Raw genomic sequence first — 17,292 nt, 5'->3', positions numbered from 1 at the left:
TTCTGAGGGTAATAATGTCAGAGTTAATCAGGAGGTGAGAGGAAGGAGGGCAAGATTGGGAGCCTCCCTGGCTGCGATGGGGGAACCAGAGAGAAAGGGGCAAGGGTAGGAGAGTCCCACTTTGCCTTGGAGCTCATGGGATGGAATGGCCCCCTGTTTCTGGCTGGAGTGTCTCTGACCCCCTCCCCTTCCTCCTGCTACCACATCCAGCCTGACCCCAGGGCAGAGGTGGGTACCTTGCCCTGGCTGGGTGTGGCTGTGGTGCTGCTGGCCGGATGGGGGTCCAGGTGCGCAAACAAGGAAGCCACTGCCTGCCTCACAAGCCAAGGACATGGAGAGAGTCAATATTTATTATTTGCCAAATGGAAACGGAGTATAGAAACTGTGGGGGGATTCTGTAGAACCTGGTGCCTGGCCCAGGGCCATTGCTGCTGGGCTTTTTGCTTCCTCCATGGGTGAGTTTGCACCCTCCCTGGGTGAGTTTAAACCTGGGTGTGCTTTCTCTGTGCTCTGCTCCCTCGCTGTGAACCAGGGGTTACAGTGGCCTCTGGTCCGACTGTGGTCAGATTTAGGTTAATGCATGTAGCACTTCCAGAATGGAGCCAGCACATAGATGCTCACTGCGTGGTCACTGATGCTAAGATTCTGGAGGTGTGTGCACAGTGAACACATGGTGGCGCTCAGTGGGCACTCTTCAGATGGCAGGCATTTAGCAGGCACACTGTGTGTACTTAGCAGGTGCTCAGCAGCACTTGGCAGCAAGCACACAGTGGACTGTTGGTGGGCACATGGCAGACATTCAGCAGGCATTTAGCTCAAGTACAGTATGTACTTAGCAAGCATTCAGCAGGCACACAGTGTACGTATTCAGCAAGCATTCAGCAGGAATTCAGCAAGCACACACAGTATACTCAAGAGGCACGTAGTGGGCATTTAGCAGGTGCTAAGCAGACACTGGACTGTGAAATCCCTGAGGGCAGGTTCATTCTGGAATTGGCTAGATGCAAGTGTCCTTTAACAGGGCCAGTTTCCCACCACACAGCCAGGCTTCTCCCCGTCTTATGTAGCAGGAGTATGTTCCTATTCTCAATCTGGAACATGTATGAGGTGCTGAGGGGGCATGGAGCAATGTGGGTAGCGTGGTGGTCTTCCTGGAATTTCAGTTTGGGAGAAAGTTTGAGTGTCAACCAGGTATGATGTGTTATGGAATGGACTGCAGACCCATGTGGTCTTGGGTCCAGTGGGCCTGGGGCAGTGTGGTGCCCTGGGAGAGGGTGTAAAAAAAGCATCAGGATGGCACAGTGGGATCTCTGTGCAGTGGCTACTGTTTGGACTGGAAAGTCCATTCCTTTAGTCAGTATTTATTGAGCACCTGCCTGGTGCTGTGTCCTGGGGATGCTTTGCAGAACAAGTCACAAGAAACAGTGGCCAGCTGGTCCCCAGGCCTGAGGTCATGGGTCTAAGAGAGTGAAAGGGGTGGGGACCCTTTGGGGGAGGTGATGTTTGAGCTGAGCCCAGGGGATGAGGATGAGCCATGGGGATGGAGAGCATGAAGCCTTTCAGTGAATGATAACTCGTGGGCCCTGGTCAGTGGTCAGGGTCTGGTAGTGGGCTGCTCTGGGAAGATTTTAAGCTGGGCTATGATGTGAGATGTTGATCTAGCAAAGATCCCTCTGGCTGCCATATGGGAGTTGCAGGGACCTGAGAGGAGGCTGGGGCAGATGCCTCCCCTCCTTCCCCCTCGCCCAAGATCATTATAGACCAACACTTGCTGACTTGGGAGATTTTTTTTTTAAATCCAAGAATCAGGAATCTGATTCCCCAGGAAGGTGATGGGGGAGTGGGTGTATATTAAATAGCTTCGACTCTGTGCTCCGGTGGCTCCTGGACTGAGGAAAGGTATTTTTGCAGCAGAGACCTAGAGTCCTAACTTCATATGTGAAATTTCTCTTTATCTGTTGTCCCAGCCTGATACCCCAGTGGTTATGGGGTTTTCACCCCAAAGCTGGGGTATGGCGTTTTGTCCAGAGGAGTAAGTCTCTGCATTGAAGGGCAGATTTCCTCAGTTAGCTGTTTAGTGGACCAGCACCCATTCCCAGCTGCACCCTCAAGAGTTCCATGGTCTCTTCACTTCCTAGGCTTCACTGTCCAGCAGTGGAGTCCCCTGAGAACTTTTTGCAATCTGCCTTCCCTGCCTGCTAGGCTTGTAGGGAACCTCTCTACCACGCTTTTTTTTTTTTTTTAATTAAAAACAAAAGAAATTATTTATGTTTCAAAACTTCAGTGAAAATTGAAAACAAAACCCAAAGCATTTCCCATTTCTTCTGTGCATATGACACAGCTCACCTGGGCACAGAGGGTGGGTGGGTGCATGCCAGCTGGTCATTTGCCTGGAAATCTCTGGCAGGAAGTGTCGGCCCAGGCAGGCAGAGTGCCCGGGGCTGGCTCTGTGGAGCCAGCCAGTCCATTGGGCGGGGGGGGGGGGGGGGGGGGGGGGGGGCTGGATGGCTGGGGGCACGGGGCGGCAGAGCACATATCACAAGGGAGTCTCTGTGTCCCCTCCTAGCCTGGCTACAAAGCCTTTCTTGGTAAGTTCAGTGTTTCTCAAGTAACTGAAGAGACAGGCTCCTGTGGCTCTCTTTCACGGGTCCTTTTGCACCTGTGAGCCTCGTGCTTTCTCAGTCCCTCTGTCCTCCCAGGCAGGCGGGGTTTGATAGCTGTAATTAGGATGGGAGCGGCTCATTAAACCATCACAGAATCAATGCACAGCCCGGGGAGTGATTTGTAGGCCCAGCAGCCTCAGTCTTTGCCTGCAGGTGGCAAGGAGACGCTAATTCCCTCACCGCTGGCTCTGCACAGGCAGAGGGAAGAGCCCTGAGGGTCCATAGCAGCGCCCTACTGGGCGCCTCTTGTGCCCAGAGCCTGCCCACAGCCCCCTCTGTCACCCCGGCAAGACTAGCCAGACTCCCTCTGGCTCAAGCCCCGCCTCTGCTGGCTTCCCTCAAATGACTCCATGTCTCAGTGGCTCAGTTTCCCATCTGTAGAGTTGTACAGCTTAGGACATGCCCACCCTAAGTGCTTTGCTCCATGCCTCCCCAGCATCAGGGTGCCTTTATGGGGCAGCTGTGAGGGCAGGGTCTTACCCTTTGGACCCATATGCTGGGGCTTGACATGTGACCAATGCTATGACATGGCTTATGAACCATTTGCTTGGTTTTATTTGGTGGGCAGTGGGTATATTCATTTCTCTTCAGGTTTTTATAAAGATTTTATTTATTTGAGAGAGTGTGAGAGAGAGTGAGTGCATGTGTGTGTGTGCTGGTGCTCTTGAGCATAGGGGAGGGGGTGAGGGAGAGGAAAAAGCAGACTCCTTGCTGAACAGGGAGCCTGACATGGGACCCTGGGATCATGACCTGAGCTGAAGGCAGACGCTTAATTGACTGAGCCACCCAGGTGCCCCCTTAACTTTTTCTTTTGATAGTTTTAGATTTCAGCAAGGAGTATAGACCGTTCATTTCCCTACCTTTTCACCACCTGACTCTGTGAACATGTCATGTGACCAGGGTGGGATGGTCCAACCGGGGCAAGCATTGTCAGCACACTTCTATTGACTAGATAGACCCGGACTGTGTTTGGATTTCCCCCAGATGTCCCTGATGGACTTTTTTCTGATCCAAGTTCCTGTCCAGCTTCCGTGTCGTATTTGGTCATCATGTCTCCTTGGTCTCCAACCCATGACCATTGCTCAGGGTTTCTGTGTCTTCCATGACATTCAGCCTCTTGATGAGAAGGGCTCAATCTTTTTGTTGCTCAGGGTGGTTTGTCTGATGTTTTCTTGCAATTGAGCTGGGGTGATGTGTTTTGGGCAGGAATCCCACAGTGCTGATTTTCTTTTTATATTTTTCCTTTCTTCAAATTGTGGTAAAACATACATAAAATTTACCATCTTACTCATTTTTAAATGTGTGGTTCAGGGCGCCTGGGAAGCACCGTTGTTTAAGCATCCATTTCTTGATTTCGACTCAGGTCATGATGTCAGGGTCCTGAGATCGAGCCCTGTGTGGGTTCTGTGCTCAATGCAGAGTCACCTTGGGATTCTCTCTCTCCCTCTGCCCAACCCTCCTACCCCTGCTCATGCATGTGCACTGTCTCTCTCTCACTCTCAAGTAAATACGTCTTTGAAAAAAAATAAATGTGGCTCATGGGTGTTAAGCACATTCAGTTGTGGTGCTACCATCTCCACTGTCCATCTTCAGAACTTTTTTTCTTCCTACAAAACTGAAACTCTGTCCTCATTAAGCACTAACTCCCCATCCCCTCTCCCCCTGCTTCTGGTGCCCACTCTTCTATTTTTCTGTCTCTATGAATCTGACCATTCCTATGAATGGACTTGTGGTATTTGTCTTTTTTTTTTAAGCCCCCCCCCTTTTTTATTTGACATAGAGCATGCGCATGCTCACAAGCAGGGGGAATAGGAGAGGGAGAAGCAGGCTCCCCGCTGAGCAAGGAGCCCAGTGTGGGGCTTGATCCCAGACCTCCTGGGATCATGACCTGAGCCACTGAGGCACCCCGGTATTTGTCTTTTTGTAACTGGGTTGTTTCACTCAGCAGAACATCTTCAGTGTTGCAGTGCGTCTCTATGTTGTAGTGTGTTAGAATTTCTTTTCAAGGTTGAGAAATATTCCATCTTATGTATACGTCACATTTTATCCATTCCTCTCTCAGTGGGCACTAGGGTTTCTTCCACCTTTTGGCTCTTGAGAAGAATCCCGCTGTGAACATGGGTGTACATATCCCTGCTACCATTTTGGGGGCATATACGCAGATGTGTGATTGCTGGATCATATGGTAATTTTCGGTTTAATTTTTCGAGGAACTGTGAGACTGTGTTCCACAGTGGCTGCACCATTTCACATTCCCACCAGTGATGCACAAGTTTCCAGTTTCTCCATATCCTCACTGATACTTGTCCTTCTATGGTGTTTTTTTTCTTTCTTTCTTTTTTTTTTTTTAATTATATCCTTGTGGGTGTGAGGTGGCTCTCATTGTTTTGATGTGCATTTCCTTAATGATGAGTGATGTTGAGCATCTTTTTATGTGCATATTGGCCATTTGTAGATCTTATTTGGGGAAATGTGTACACGACTCTTTGCCTGTTTTTGAATTTATTTTTTGTTGTTGGGTTGTAGGAGTTCTAGATACACTCTGGACATCAATCCCTTATCCAGTATATGATTTGCAAATGTTTTCTCGCGTTCCATGAGAACGGGGCGTTTACACTATGTCTCTTGTGTCCTTTGTTGCACAAATGTTTTTAATTTTGATAAAATCCAATTTATATATTTTCTCTTTTGTTGAGTGTGCTTTTGGTTTTATGGCCAAGAAGTCATTGCCAAATCTAATATTATTAAGCTTTTCCTCTGTTTCCTTCTGAGTTTTATGGTTTTAGCTTTCAGTCTTTGATCCTTGTTGATTTTTATATATGGAATAAGGTGTTGGTCCAACTTTATTCATTGCATGTGGAGATCCAGTTTTCCCAGCACCTCGTTGAAAAGCCTGTCCTTTATCTGTTGAATGGTCTTGGCACCCTTGTCAAAAATCATTTGACAGTGTATGTAAGAGTTTATTTCTGGGCTTTCTCTTCCATTGGTTTCTATGTTTCTTTGCCAATACCATACTGTCTTTGTTACTGTAGCTTTGTAGTGAGTTTAGAAATCAGGAAGTGTGAGTCTGCCAAATTTCTTCTTCTTTTTAAAGATTGTCTTGGCTCTTTGGGGTCCTTTGAGATTTTATATGAATTTTATGTTAGATTTTTCTATTTCTGCAAAAATCATTGTTGGGATTTTGATAGCGATTGCACTGACCCTGTAGATTGCTTGGGGCAGAATTGCCATCTTAACAATATGAAGTCTTGCTCTCCTTCTCCCAGCTGGGTGACCCTGGGCAAGCATATACCTGGGTCTTGTCAGGTTCCCAATGGCCACTCCTCAGATACACTTTGGGTGGGAGTCAACTCTGTCAGTGCATGAACAAGCCTTTAGGACTGTACCTGCACAAGTTGGTGCTAATGGTGGAAGTTGTGTCTGCTGACTACCTTGAGGAGCTACTAACTTCGAGGAGAAAAGAGGCTATGGGAGGGTGGGGCCAAGCTGGGAGGGCTGCCTGGAAGAGGAGAGTTCTGTGGTGAGACAGGAGAGGGTAGAGAGAAATGTTTTTGGGAAGAAGAGGAATGATGTGTACGGAGGCACAGAAGCTTGGAGGGGGATTGTCTGATACATGACTGTGATGTAAGGTGAATCTGGGTAGGGGAACAAGTGGTGAGAGAAGAGAGCGATGGGTGGGAGTCAGATCTGGAGGGGCCCCAAGAGCAAGGTGGGGAGCTTGGACACAATCCAGAAGCTAGCCAATGTGGTAGGGAAAGGGAGACCCAGGATTAGCTTTGGATTTTAGGGAGAACTTGAGAAAAGATTGGTTGGGGTGGTAGCAAGAGACCAGGTGTAGGAGGCATGGAGTCCTGGAGAGCTCAGGAGCTGTGAGAGGTACTTGCCAGGCCGGTGAGGGTGAGGGGGACACAGGCTGCAGCACAGGAAGATCATGGTGCCATCTGCGAGGGCCAGGAGGAGCAGGAGTGTAGAATGGAAAATTTGGGAGGACGCGAGCCTGGTCTAGGGGCTGGTGGGTTAGAGGAGGTTCCTCTGAGCATTTGGAGGGTGTTCTGAGGTCAGGGCTAGGTGGCACTCAGGAGTTGATGGCTGACACTGAGGAGTGGCACATGAGGTACCTGAAGGCCTGAGCCCTCACAGAGTCATGTTTGAAGGAGTTGGGAGGGGACCACGAAGCAGAGGCTAGAGGAGGTACCATGGGATGAGGGGCAGGAGGGGGTTCCCTTGTGAGGGTGGCCATGGGTGCTGGGCTCCTCCAGTCAACAGATGTGTGACTGGTACCTCCAGTCAACAGATGTGTGACTGGTACCTGTCCTGAGCCTGCTGGAGCTGGAGGTGTGCAGGGGCTGTAGCTGCTTCTGGAGCAGCAGCAGGTGCCAGGTGGGGCCTGGGGGCAACCACAGTGAGAACAGTAGTACCCTGAGTGTGGTTGCCTCTGGGGTGGGAGAAGGTACACCTTCCAGGGCACAGCAGCTGCAGAGGCTTGGTGTGGGGGACATGTGCTTGAGAAGCCAGGCCCAAGGGGACGGGATCCTGGGAGTGCCCCAGTTTGGCCTCATGTCCCCACGGGCACATTGGACTTCATCCTGAGGGTGGCGAGGGGAACCCTGCAGTGGGGGGCACACCTGTTGGTTCAGGAGACAGGTAGGGTGCTGGGAAGCGAGGACAGCTGTGACACCTTTCATAATCATCTAGTAGCCATGTGATCTATGCTGGCGTCAGGATGTGAAGGAAGGAGACATCAGGAGGGAGGATGTCCAGCATCCACGTGGGGGCGAAAGAGGGAGAAACAGTGTCTGGTGGGGGGCTGTGTCCACGAGAGGCTCTGGACAGGAATTGGGGTGAGCTGTTGTGCCTGTGCACACCCTCCTGGGGACCCTTTGGGAAGCTGTAAGTACATCCAGGGGTGCTACCTGGGAGCACTTTGCCTCCAGGAGAGGTGCCTCTAGGTTCTTCTTGCCCTGGGCAGTCTTCCTTTGTTCTGGCAGTGGCTAACCATCCATATGTCTCATTGGGCCCCATCTTGGAAGGCACTGGGGTTGGGGGTCCCATCTGCTCTGTGTTCCATCTACCAAAAACGAACCATCACTCCCACATTACCTGCCCCATACTGGCCCCTCAATCTACCTCCTCCTGGCACAGAAGACACTGTGCAAGAGAAGGTGGCTTGGGTCACTTTGGCTTAAATCTTTCCAGTGGATTCTCTCTTTTTTTTTTTTTTTTTTTTTTAAAGATTTTATTTATTTATTCATGATAGTCACAGAGAGAGAGAGAGAGAGAGAGGCAGAGACTCAGGCAGAGGGAGAAGCAGGCTCCATGCAGGGAGCCCGATGTGGGATTCGATCCCGGGTCTCCAGGATCGCGCCCTGGGCCAAAGGCAGGCGCCAAACCGCTGTGCCACCCAGGGATCCCTAGTGGATTCTCATCATACTTAGAGTGAGGCCCTGAACCCTCCCCCCACCCCACCTCCTTGCTTACTGGTGGGCGGCCTGGCCCCCTTGTCACCTCCATGATGGTCCTCCTCCCATCATGGTCATTCTGACCCCAGGGCCTTTGCACTCGCTGGGCCTCCTGCCTAGAATCCTCTTCCCAGCTCCAATGTCACCTCTTTGGCCACCTGCCTGTTTCCCCCGCTCCCCTCCCTCCCATTTCCTGCTTGTTTTCAGCACAAACCCTCTTACTCGGAAATCCTCAACCTCCTTCCTTTTCCACTGGTCTGTCTGTCCAGAGCGCACCAGGACCTGTTTGTGACTTGTGCTTAGGGGCAAGCTCGTGAACTGGTAGAGCTTGTCCCCAGCTAGCATGGGCCTGCTGGCTTCCTCTGCCAGCCTCCTTTCCAGGAGCCTTGGGTAACGGATTCCCTTTGTTTCCAGTTGCCTGCCCAGGCTTCCTGTCCTGCTGGCCCCAGGAAATGCCCTGTGGACCTTCCCTGGAGAGGACTGACCCTGCTGGCTGTGGCTGGGCCAGACATGCAGAATTTTCAGGGACTGCTAGAGGGTAAAGATGGGAGCCAGTATGAGCAGTTTGGCTTCTGTGTTGTATTGAGCTATTTCCTCAGGTGGGTGCTTTGGGTAAGGTTGTAGTGTGGGCTGTCCTCCTGGAACCTCTGGCTCATGAGCAAGCTTGTGCCTAGGCCTGGCTGCTGACCCCTCTCCTTTTACTCGCCCCCCTTCCCCAGGGCTTTGCAGGCCTCTCAGCATCTACTTGGGCCTGGGCTGCTAATGGTTAAATGCTGAACAGGCAGCAGTGGATTTCTTTGGGGTTTTGGCTCAGGGTGAGACCTGCATTCCGGGCCTTGCTTGGCCCACATGCAGCATCCTAGCTCTGCACCTTCCCGTCCCAGTTGGCCTGCTTCTTGGGATGGGGTGGGGGCTCCCTCCCTCCAGGCCTTGGGTCAGGCCATGCAGCTGCCGAGCTGGAGTGAGGGCAGCGGGATGAGCTAGGCTTGGAGGCCCTGGGTCTACAGCCAGCTGGGTGACCTCAGGCTGTGCTGACCCTCTTGGAGCCTGGAGGTTGGGTGTGGGATGTGAGGGGACCCATGGTGCCTTTATGCCTGGCCCTGTGCTGGCTGATAAAAATTCTCCAGCCAGGAATTCGGCCCTGAGTTGTTGGCACTTCTGGTGTTTCAGGAGAAGCCAGCAATTCTGATGTTTAAGTTAATTAAAAAAATTTTTTTTTTTAAGTTGGCCACCAGTTCACATTCTTTAAAATGCTTCTCAGACCTCAGGAAGGCCGCAGCTGCAGCCACCCTGCTCCTGCCTGCCAGGTGGCGGGCTCTGATGTGGGCCAGTGGACCCTGAGGGTATCTGGGTTGCAGTGGACAGGCGGCTGAGCCACTCCTGGAATGGGGGCCTTGTGGGTCCACCTATTCCTGGGCTGCCTGCAGAGGGGAGGTGCAGTGACCAAGAAGCCACGTGGCCCAGGGTCTCTGGCAGGCCATGCTCTTCTTCTGAGTATATACATGGGACCACAGTGGCTTCCCAGTTAGGTGACACTGCTCTAAGGGCAGAAATGCAGTCCTTGGTGATAGTCCCCTACCCTTGCTGTTGTCCCAAAGGCACAGGCTTGGGATGAGATTCTGGGCTCACCTTCATGCTCATATGCACTTTGCCCTTGGCTAGAATGTTTGGAATGCTTTTCGTTTCTTCATGTTTTTTTTTTTTTTTTTTAATTGTAAAATTCACATAATAAAATTCACCATTTTTTAGCAAGTAATTTCGTGGCATTTAGTACAATCACAATGTTTTTTTTTTTTTTTTAAGATTTTATTTATTTGAGAGAAAGAGAAAACATGAGCAGGGGATAGGGCCAGAGGGAGAGGGAGAAGCAGACTCCCCACTGAGCGGGGAGCCGGACGCTGGGCTCCAGCGTTCCTAGGACCCTGGAATCACGACCTGAGCCAAAAGCAGACACTTAACCAACTGAGCCACCCACACATTCTGTTAAACTCACAATGTTGTACAAGCACCACCTCTGTGTGGGTCCAGAATAATTCCATCACCCCTTGGGAAACCTCAGCCCTATTAGCAGTCACTGCCCCTTTCCCAGCCCTTGGCAGTCACTTGCTGTCTGTATAGATTTGCATGTTCTGGATGTTTCATGTAAATGGGATTGTATGATACATGGTTTCTGTGCCTGGCTTCTCTCAGTATGATGTTTTTGAGGTTTATCCTCATCGTAGCCTATGTCAGTGTTTCATCATTCCTTTTTTATGGCTGAGTAATATTCTACCATGAGGACCAATTTTGTTTATGTTTTGTTTATCCATTCACCCCTTGATGGACACCTGGGTTGTTTCCACTGTTTGGCAGTTGTAACTAGTGCTGCTGTGAGTGTGTGTGTGTTTGTGTGTTTATTTGAACACCTGAGTTCTTTTGGGTCTATACCCAGGAGTGGAAATGCTGGGTCATGTGGTAATTCTGTGTTTCACTTTTTAATTTTTTTCTTTTTTTTTTTTTACTCATGAGAGACACACAGAGAGAGGCAGAGACACAGGCAGAGGGAGAAGCAGGCTCCATGCGGGGAGCCTGACATGGGACTCGATCCCAGGTCTCCAGGATCACGCCCTGGGCTGAAGGCGGCGCTAAGCCGCTGAGCCACCTGGGCCGCCTATCTATGTTTCACTTTTTGAGGAACCACCAGACTATCTTCCAAGAGCAGACTGGTTTTTCAGACTACTTCTTCCATGCTCCTGGCTGCACCCTTGCTTGAGACCTGGAGCTCTCTGCCCACTTCTGGGTCCTCCACCTGCCCTCCCCAGTCATTACTTATTTAATTGGGTGTGTTATTACTTTACATTGTTGAGGTTTGTGGCATTTGCTCATGGCCCTGTAATTGTAAAGCTCATTTCTGGTTAGTCTTAGCTCAGTGTCCCAAGGAACTGATGAAGGCTGGGATTGCTGCCCTGGTGCATCTGGAATATTCCATTCATGTGCTAAGAAGTGAAGGCCAAGGATGTTACACAGTCCACCCAGGCCAGAGCCCCAGGGCATGGACTGAAGTGGGGAACCTCAGTGTGCATCCAGGGGTCTTTCCCAGATGCCTGTGCCACAGCTGCCAGTGAGCCCCCAGCCCAGCTATGCCCCGTATTCATGCAGTCCATTCCCTGTCCTAGTAGGAGGGCCTCCTGAGTATGGAAACCCACCCTGGAAATAGCAGCCATGTGCCTCCTCTGGGCAGCTTGAGCTGGCCTCCTCTCCTTGCACTGGGGCCCACCCAGAGGCCTTGGAATTGGGGTGCTGACTGGGGCCCACATAACCCTCTACTGGCCTCCAGCCTGTGTCACGGTGCCAGGCAGGCCATACACGTGGCAGACTGAGTGCCCCAGAAATCCCATTGGTTCAATTTTTGGGAAGATGGTGCAGCATGCATGCTGTCATGAGGGAACACCCTCAGTTTGGCAGCCTCCTAATATGGTCCTGGTAGTATGTTTGCAGCAAAAGTGACGCTCTGAGAACAGATAGGGCAGCCTCCTGTCCACTGATCAGATGTCACTGCTGTTGGCCTATGCCACACCCACCAGAAGGGTTTTTGCAGAGTTTTCAGTATCTCAGAATAGCGGGATTGAGGCTTCTGTTCCCAGCTCTGAGGGGTAGTGACAGCCTCAGGGGCCTCCATCCCCCTCCCCAGCACCACATCCTGCTTCAGTGCCTTTGAGGGCCCTCCCTGCTCCCACTGGGCTCTGCTGTGCATAGCCTAAGGGCAGTCTTGGGGAGGGTCTCCTGGGAACATTAGGGGATGGTTCGGGAACTATGTATTATTAGTGCCTAGGGGCCACCGCAGCAAATAACCACAAACCTGGTGGCTTAAAACAACAGGAATTTATTGTCTCATATTCTGGAGGCAAGCCATCTGAAATTAAAGTATCACAGGGATTGGTCGTTCCTTCTGGAAACTCTAGGGGAGGATCTTTCCTTGCCTCTTCCAGCTTCTGGTGGCTCCTGGTGTCCTCAGTTGGTGGTGGGCCCCCTCGCCCCAGTCTCCATTTTCCCCTGTGCATCTTTGTCCTGACTTATTAGAAGGACATGCATCATTCATTGGGTTAGTGCCCACCCCACTCCAGCATGGCTTTTTTTTTTTTTTTAAAGATAGATTTATTTATTTATTTATTTATTTATTTATTTATTTATTCATTCATTCATTCATGATAGACACAGAGAGAGAGAGAGAGAGAGAGAGAGGCAGAGACACAGGCAGAGGGAGAAGCAGGCCCCATGCTGGGAGCCCGAAGGGGGACTCGATTCCGGGACTCCAGGATCGCGCCCTGGGCCAAAGGCAGGCACTAAACCGCTGAACCACCCAGGGATCCCCCTCCAGCATGGCTTTGTCGTCTTAACTTGATCACATTGCAAATAACCCTGTTTTCAAAGTCACGTTTCAGGTACAGTGGTTAGGACTCGGACATCTCCTTTTGAGGGGATAATTCAACCCACAACAGAAGATATATGAATGAGGCAATACCACAGTGAAGGCTCTAAACACAGAGCAGGCAATGAAACATCCCCCTTAACCACCCATGTCTTCCTGCCCCACCACACTTAGTGCGTGGGCATCATGCGCCACGCACTTTGCTTTTATCATGGTATTTTATACCCCAGAACAGAGTGCTGTTTGCCTGTGTGCACATGGACCCCCAGGGCTGGTGTCTCTCTGAGCTGGCCTGGGTTTTGAGGTTTGTTTCCACTGAGTAGTGACTACGCTTGCCCTGCTCAGTGCCGTATTGTGTTCCTTAGTTGGGTTTGCCATGGTTGGTATTCCTTCCCAACGTGGCTTCCACTTTGCTGCTGTTTGGAGCTGCCACCTGCATTCTTGCAGTCCTAGCCTGGGGCGTGTATGCAGCTATGTGATGGAGAGGGTTATGGAGGGGGGGACCATGCCCAGGGCCCGGCCCCATGCTGGGCTGCTGTAGCCAGGGAGAAGCCTCAGGGGCTCAGAGGATTCCATGGTGAGCGAACAACGGCCCACCTCATGGGTCCCACAGCCCAAGGTGGGGGACCTTGGTCTGAGGGTCCTTGTTGGAGGTGGTGTTGGGTGCAGCTCCTGTGGAACCCCGGGGTAAGGGTGTGTTTTGGGGAGCAGGGCCTCCATGCTGGCAGAGGCTGCTAGGGAAGTGAGAGCCAGAGGGCCCAGTGAGGAGAGGCGCTCTAGGACCTGCCTGCTTAGGTAGGCAGTTAGGTGAGACTCTGGCTGCCACCTGCAGAGAGGATTGGGGGCTAAGAATTGATTTGGGCACCTAGGCAGGAGGCTTCTGCATTTGTGGGGCTGGTGACAGTGGAGCTTGGACCAGTTGGATAGAGGTGTGGGAGAAGGTGACGGCTTGGGGTGCTGGGGTAGGTGTGGGAGTGAGCTGGGCAGACTGTGAGAGATGCCGTCCTGGGGGAGGACATAAATTTGTGCACGTGTCAGCATGCACCAGTGAATGAGCATGAATATTTGTGAATAGGTGTGCACATGGGAGTGTGTGGATAAGTAGTGTGCACTTGTGTGTGCATGTATGCATTTGGCAGCTGGGTGTGTATGAACACATATATGTTGGAGTGTGTGCCTGAGTATGCATGGGTGCTTCTGTGCACACACAGGAGTGAGATATATCCATATGCTTGCCTGTGATATCTGTACAGCCTCCTCGGGAGGATGGCAGGCGCTGGGTGGGAGGCGTGAATTTGGGGGGCTTTGAGAGAATCCTGACAAGCGTGAGGTGGGGGAAGAAATGAGGACTGCTTGGTTTGGGAGTGGGTGTCCAAGTGGGCTTCAGTCAGGAGTCAAGGGGAGGCCCCCCCCAGCCCTGGCACCTTTTCCCTGGGGGTCCTCTAGTTCATGGGGGTCCAGGGTGTGTGTAGCTCAGGACAAGGCTTGTCTCTTCCAGGTCCTCTGTCCTGGGTGCATTAATAGCCTTTGGGCAGTAGTCCTCAGGGTCAAGCACAGCCCTAGAGTCCAGCTTCAGTCCTCTCAGTGGTCCGTGAAGAGGATCAGAGTTGCCGCCACTTACTGCACGCAGGGGCAGATCCACTGTGTGCTGGCAGAGCCAAGGGGCCAGGCCTTCCTCTCATTGGCAGCCCCCGTTAGACCCCAGGCAGCTGCAACACCTTTCCTGTCCTCCTGGGCCCTGAGAGAGGAGCAGATGAGGCTTCGGGATGAGACGAGGCTTCTTGATGGAGGGGGCTAGGCATGCCGCCTCCAAGCCCAGGCATAGCCATTCCCAGAACTGAGGGGAGTAGGGGCAGGGGGTGGGGCTGGCACAGACAGAGGCCTAAGGTGGGGGGGTAGGGGCTTGGACATCTCGAGAGCTGGAGGTCCTGGAGGAAGCCCGGGAGATGGGATGAGGAGCAAGGGAGAAGATTGCAAGGCATGGCCAACCTGGTGATGGGGTCCGGTTTGATTTTCATTGGTGATCTATTTATTATCAAGGTGACTTTCAGATAGCATAAAATTAACCATTTCAAAAGAACAGCCGAATGCCATTTGGTACATTCACAGTGTTGTGCAGCTACCACCACCATCTTGTTCTGAAATATTTCTGTGACCCTCAAAAGGAGACCCCTCCCTCAGTCCCTGACACCTGCTAATCAGCCTTCTGTCTCTAGAGACTTGCCTGTCCTGGACATTTCATGTAAATGGAATCATGAAACATGCAGTCTTTTGTGACTGGCTTCTTTCACTGGGCATGGTGTTTTCGAAGTTCATCCAAGTTGTCGCGTTTGTCAGGGCTTTGTGCCTTGTTACGGCTGAGTGATTCCACTGTGTGGATGGGCTGTGTTCTGTTTATCCGTTCATCTATTGATGGATCCTTGGGTTGCTCCCATCTTTTTTTTTTTTATAATTTTTTAAATTTTTTATTTATTTATGATAGTCACACAGAGAGAGAGAGAGAGAGAGAGGCAGAGACATAGGCAGAGGGAGAAGCAGGCTCCATGCACCGGGAGCCCGACGTGGAATTCGATCCCGGGTCTCCAGGATCGCGCCCTGGGCCAAAGGTAGGCGCTAAACCTCTATGCCACCCAGGGATCCCTGCTCCCATCTTTTTGACTGCTGGGAACACAGGTGCAAGTGTGGACATAGACATTCATCTTGGTTTTGTTGTGGTATATGCTGAGGAGTAGAATTGCTGTGCCCTGTCATGACTCAGTTTAACTTATTTAGAAGCCCTTAAAGTGGGCTGGGTTTTATTTTAAATACGATGGCAACCTACTGGTGCGTTTAGAACAGGAGTGGGAAATGATTTGAACTTCATTAATCAAGAAAAGGAAAAGGAGGGTTCCTGGCAGCGGTGTGCAGAGAAAGAGAAGGCTTCAGGCAGAACTAGGGAGGAGGTCCTGGTGGGTGTCCTGGTGCAAGATGACATGGGCTGGGATCAGGGTGAGAGTCGCACATAACTCTGGAGGTTGAGCTGCCAGGACTTTCTCATGGAAGAGACAAGGGGGAGAGGAAAGGGGGGCCCCAGGGCGACTCCACAGTGTTCGCCTGCCACCTCGGTACAGCACTTAGGACCTGTTCCAGCCCATCCTGGCCAGCCCTCTGGCCTTATCTCTTCATGGTCACTCTGCTGTGTTGCCTGTCCAGCTACTGGAGCCACACGCAGTTCTGTGCCGGGCCCATCTCACCAGTCCAAGCATGTGGTCTGAGGATGTTGAAACAGCCATAGGGCTGACCCTGCCTTGTCCCCATGCTTAGGGCAGGTGCTGCCCAGGATAGGGGTTTGAGGGGGGATCTGGGCAGCCTCCGGGATCCTGCCTTCCAGACCACAAAATGGCTTTCATTGTCATTATGTAACTCTGTAGTTGTGCTGTGTCTAAAAAATGGAACATAAAGCTATTTTGGGCCCATGGTAATGAGGGCATCTAGCTTTTGTCTTATCTTCCCATGGCCCCTGCCAGCCATCCTGGAGGGAGGCAGCACTGTGAAGGAGCGGGGCTCGCAAGAGGTGGCTTCATCCCAGAACCTGAGCAAGGCTGTGTGTCAGCATGTCGATACCGTTTTCAAAAGTCATCTGCTTGGCATCAGCCCAAGGCAGCTGCTGGCCGATTGCCCTGTGACACCTGGGTCAGGGGAAGCCAGTAGGTGCTGACTCCCTAGCACAACAAAGGCTGACTTCCTTGTCCTTTCTGGGACCCCACACCCCGGAGCAGGTCTGGCACCTGTCAGAAACTCAGCCTGATGTTTTCAAGATGGGATGGGCCAGGGGAGGCACAGGACCTGTCTCAGTGGCAGCATCCTTGTCTGGCTCCCAGCCTAGGCCGAGGGGCCCCTTGGTGAGAGGCAGCCCCTATTTCTAGTGGCCGGCCTTCCGGCTGGTGATTTGTGTTATCCAATTGGTAACGAGATTTAAAATTAAACTGCGAAGGATCTGTTCCCTCAGCTACAAATAGAGAAGTGTACTCGCGCGTTTCAGAAGCTGTGTGCACCTAAGAGTGTGTTCAGAGTTAAGGCAGAGAAATGACAAGTTTTAAGTTTTCTCTTTTTTCCCACATACAACACACACCTATGTGTGGGGTCTCATGTCCATCTCAGTGTCCTGGGGCTGCTGTAATAGATAACCACAAAGTGGGTGGCTTCAACAACAGAAATTTATTCTCTTATATTTCTGGAGGCCAGAGGTTGAAAAATCAAGGAATTGGCAGGGCTGTGCTCCCTCCAGAGGCTCCCTAGGAGAGGATCCTTCCTTGTTTCTTGCAGCATCTGGAAGCTCTGGCATTCCTGGGCTTGTGGCTGCATCACCACAGTTTCTGCCTCTGTCTCCACATGGTCTCCTTGTGTGTCTGTGTCTGCTTCTCCTCATCTTTTTTTTTTTTTTTTAAGATTATTTATTTATTTATTTATTCATGAGAGTTACAGAAAGAGAGGTAGAGACACAGGCAGAGGCAGGAGAAGCAGGCTCCATGCAAGGAGCCCCACGTGGGACCCAATCCTGGGACTCTAGGATCGTGCCCTGAGCCAAAGGCAGACGCTCAACCGCTGAGCCACCCAGGCGTCCCAGCTTCTTGTCATCTTATAAAGACACCAGTCATTGGATTAGGACTCACCCTACTCCAGTATAATCTCATCTTAACTAATGTCATCTTCAAAGATGTCTTTAAGTAAGGCCACATGCCCAGGTACAGGGTGGTTAGGACATGGATGTATATTTTGGGGA

General features: G+C 51.4%; 1 protein-coding gene across 6 annotated transcripts in view; it reads left to right on the top strand.

Annotated features, from left to right (window-relative positions):
• Positions 1–17,292, top strand: part of CRTC1 (CREB regulated transcription coactivator 1) — a 79,358-nt gene that overhangs the window by 9,404 nt on the left and 52,662 nt on the right. The gene's annotated exons all lie outside the window — the stretch shown is intronic.

This window comes from Canis lupus, chromosome 20 (assembly GCF_011100685.1).
Source record: "Canis lupus familiaris isolate Mischka breed German Shepherd chromosome 20, alternate assembly UU_Cfam_GSD_1.0, whole genome shotgun sequence".
In the NCBI taxonomy this organism is placed as follows: Eukaryota; Metazoa; Chordata; class Mammalia; order Carnivora; family Canidae; genus Canis; species Canis lupus.
The sequence above is the reverse complement of the archived record's forward strand: the minus strand, read 5'-3'. Positions and strand labels throughout refer to the sequence as shown.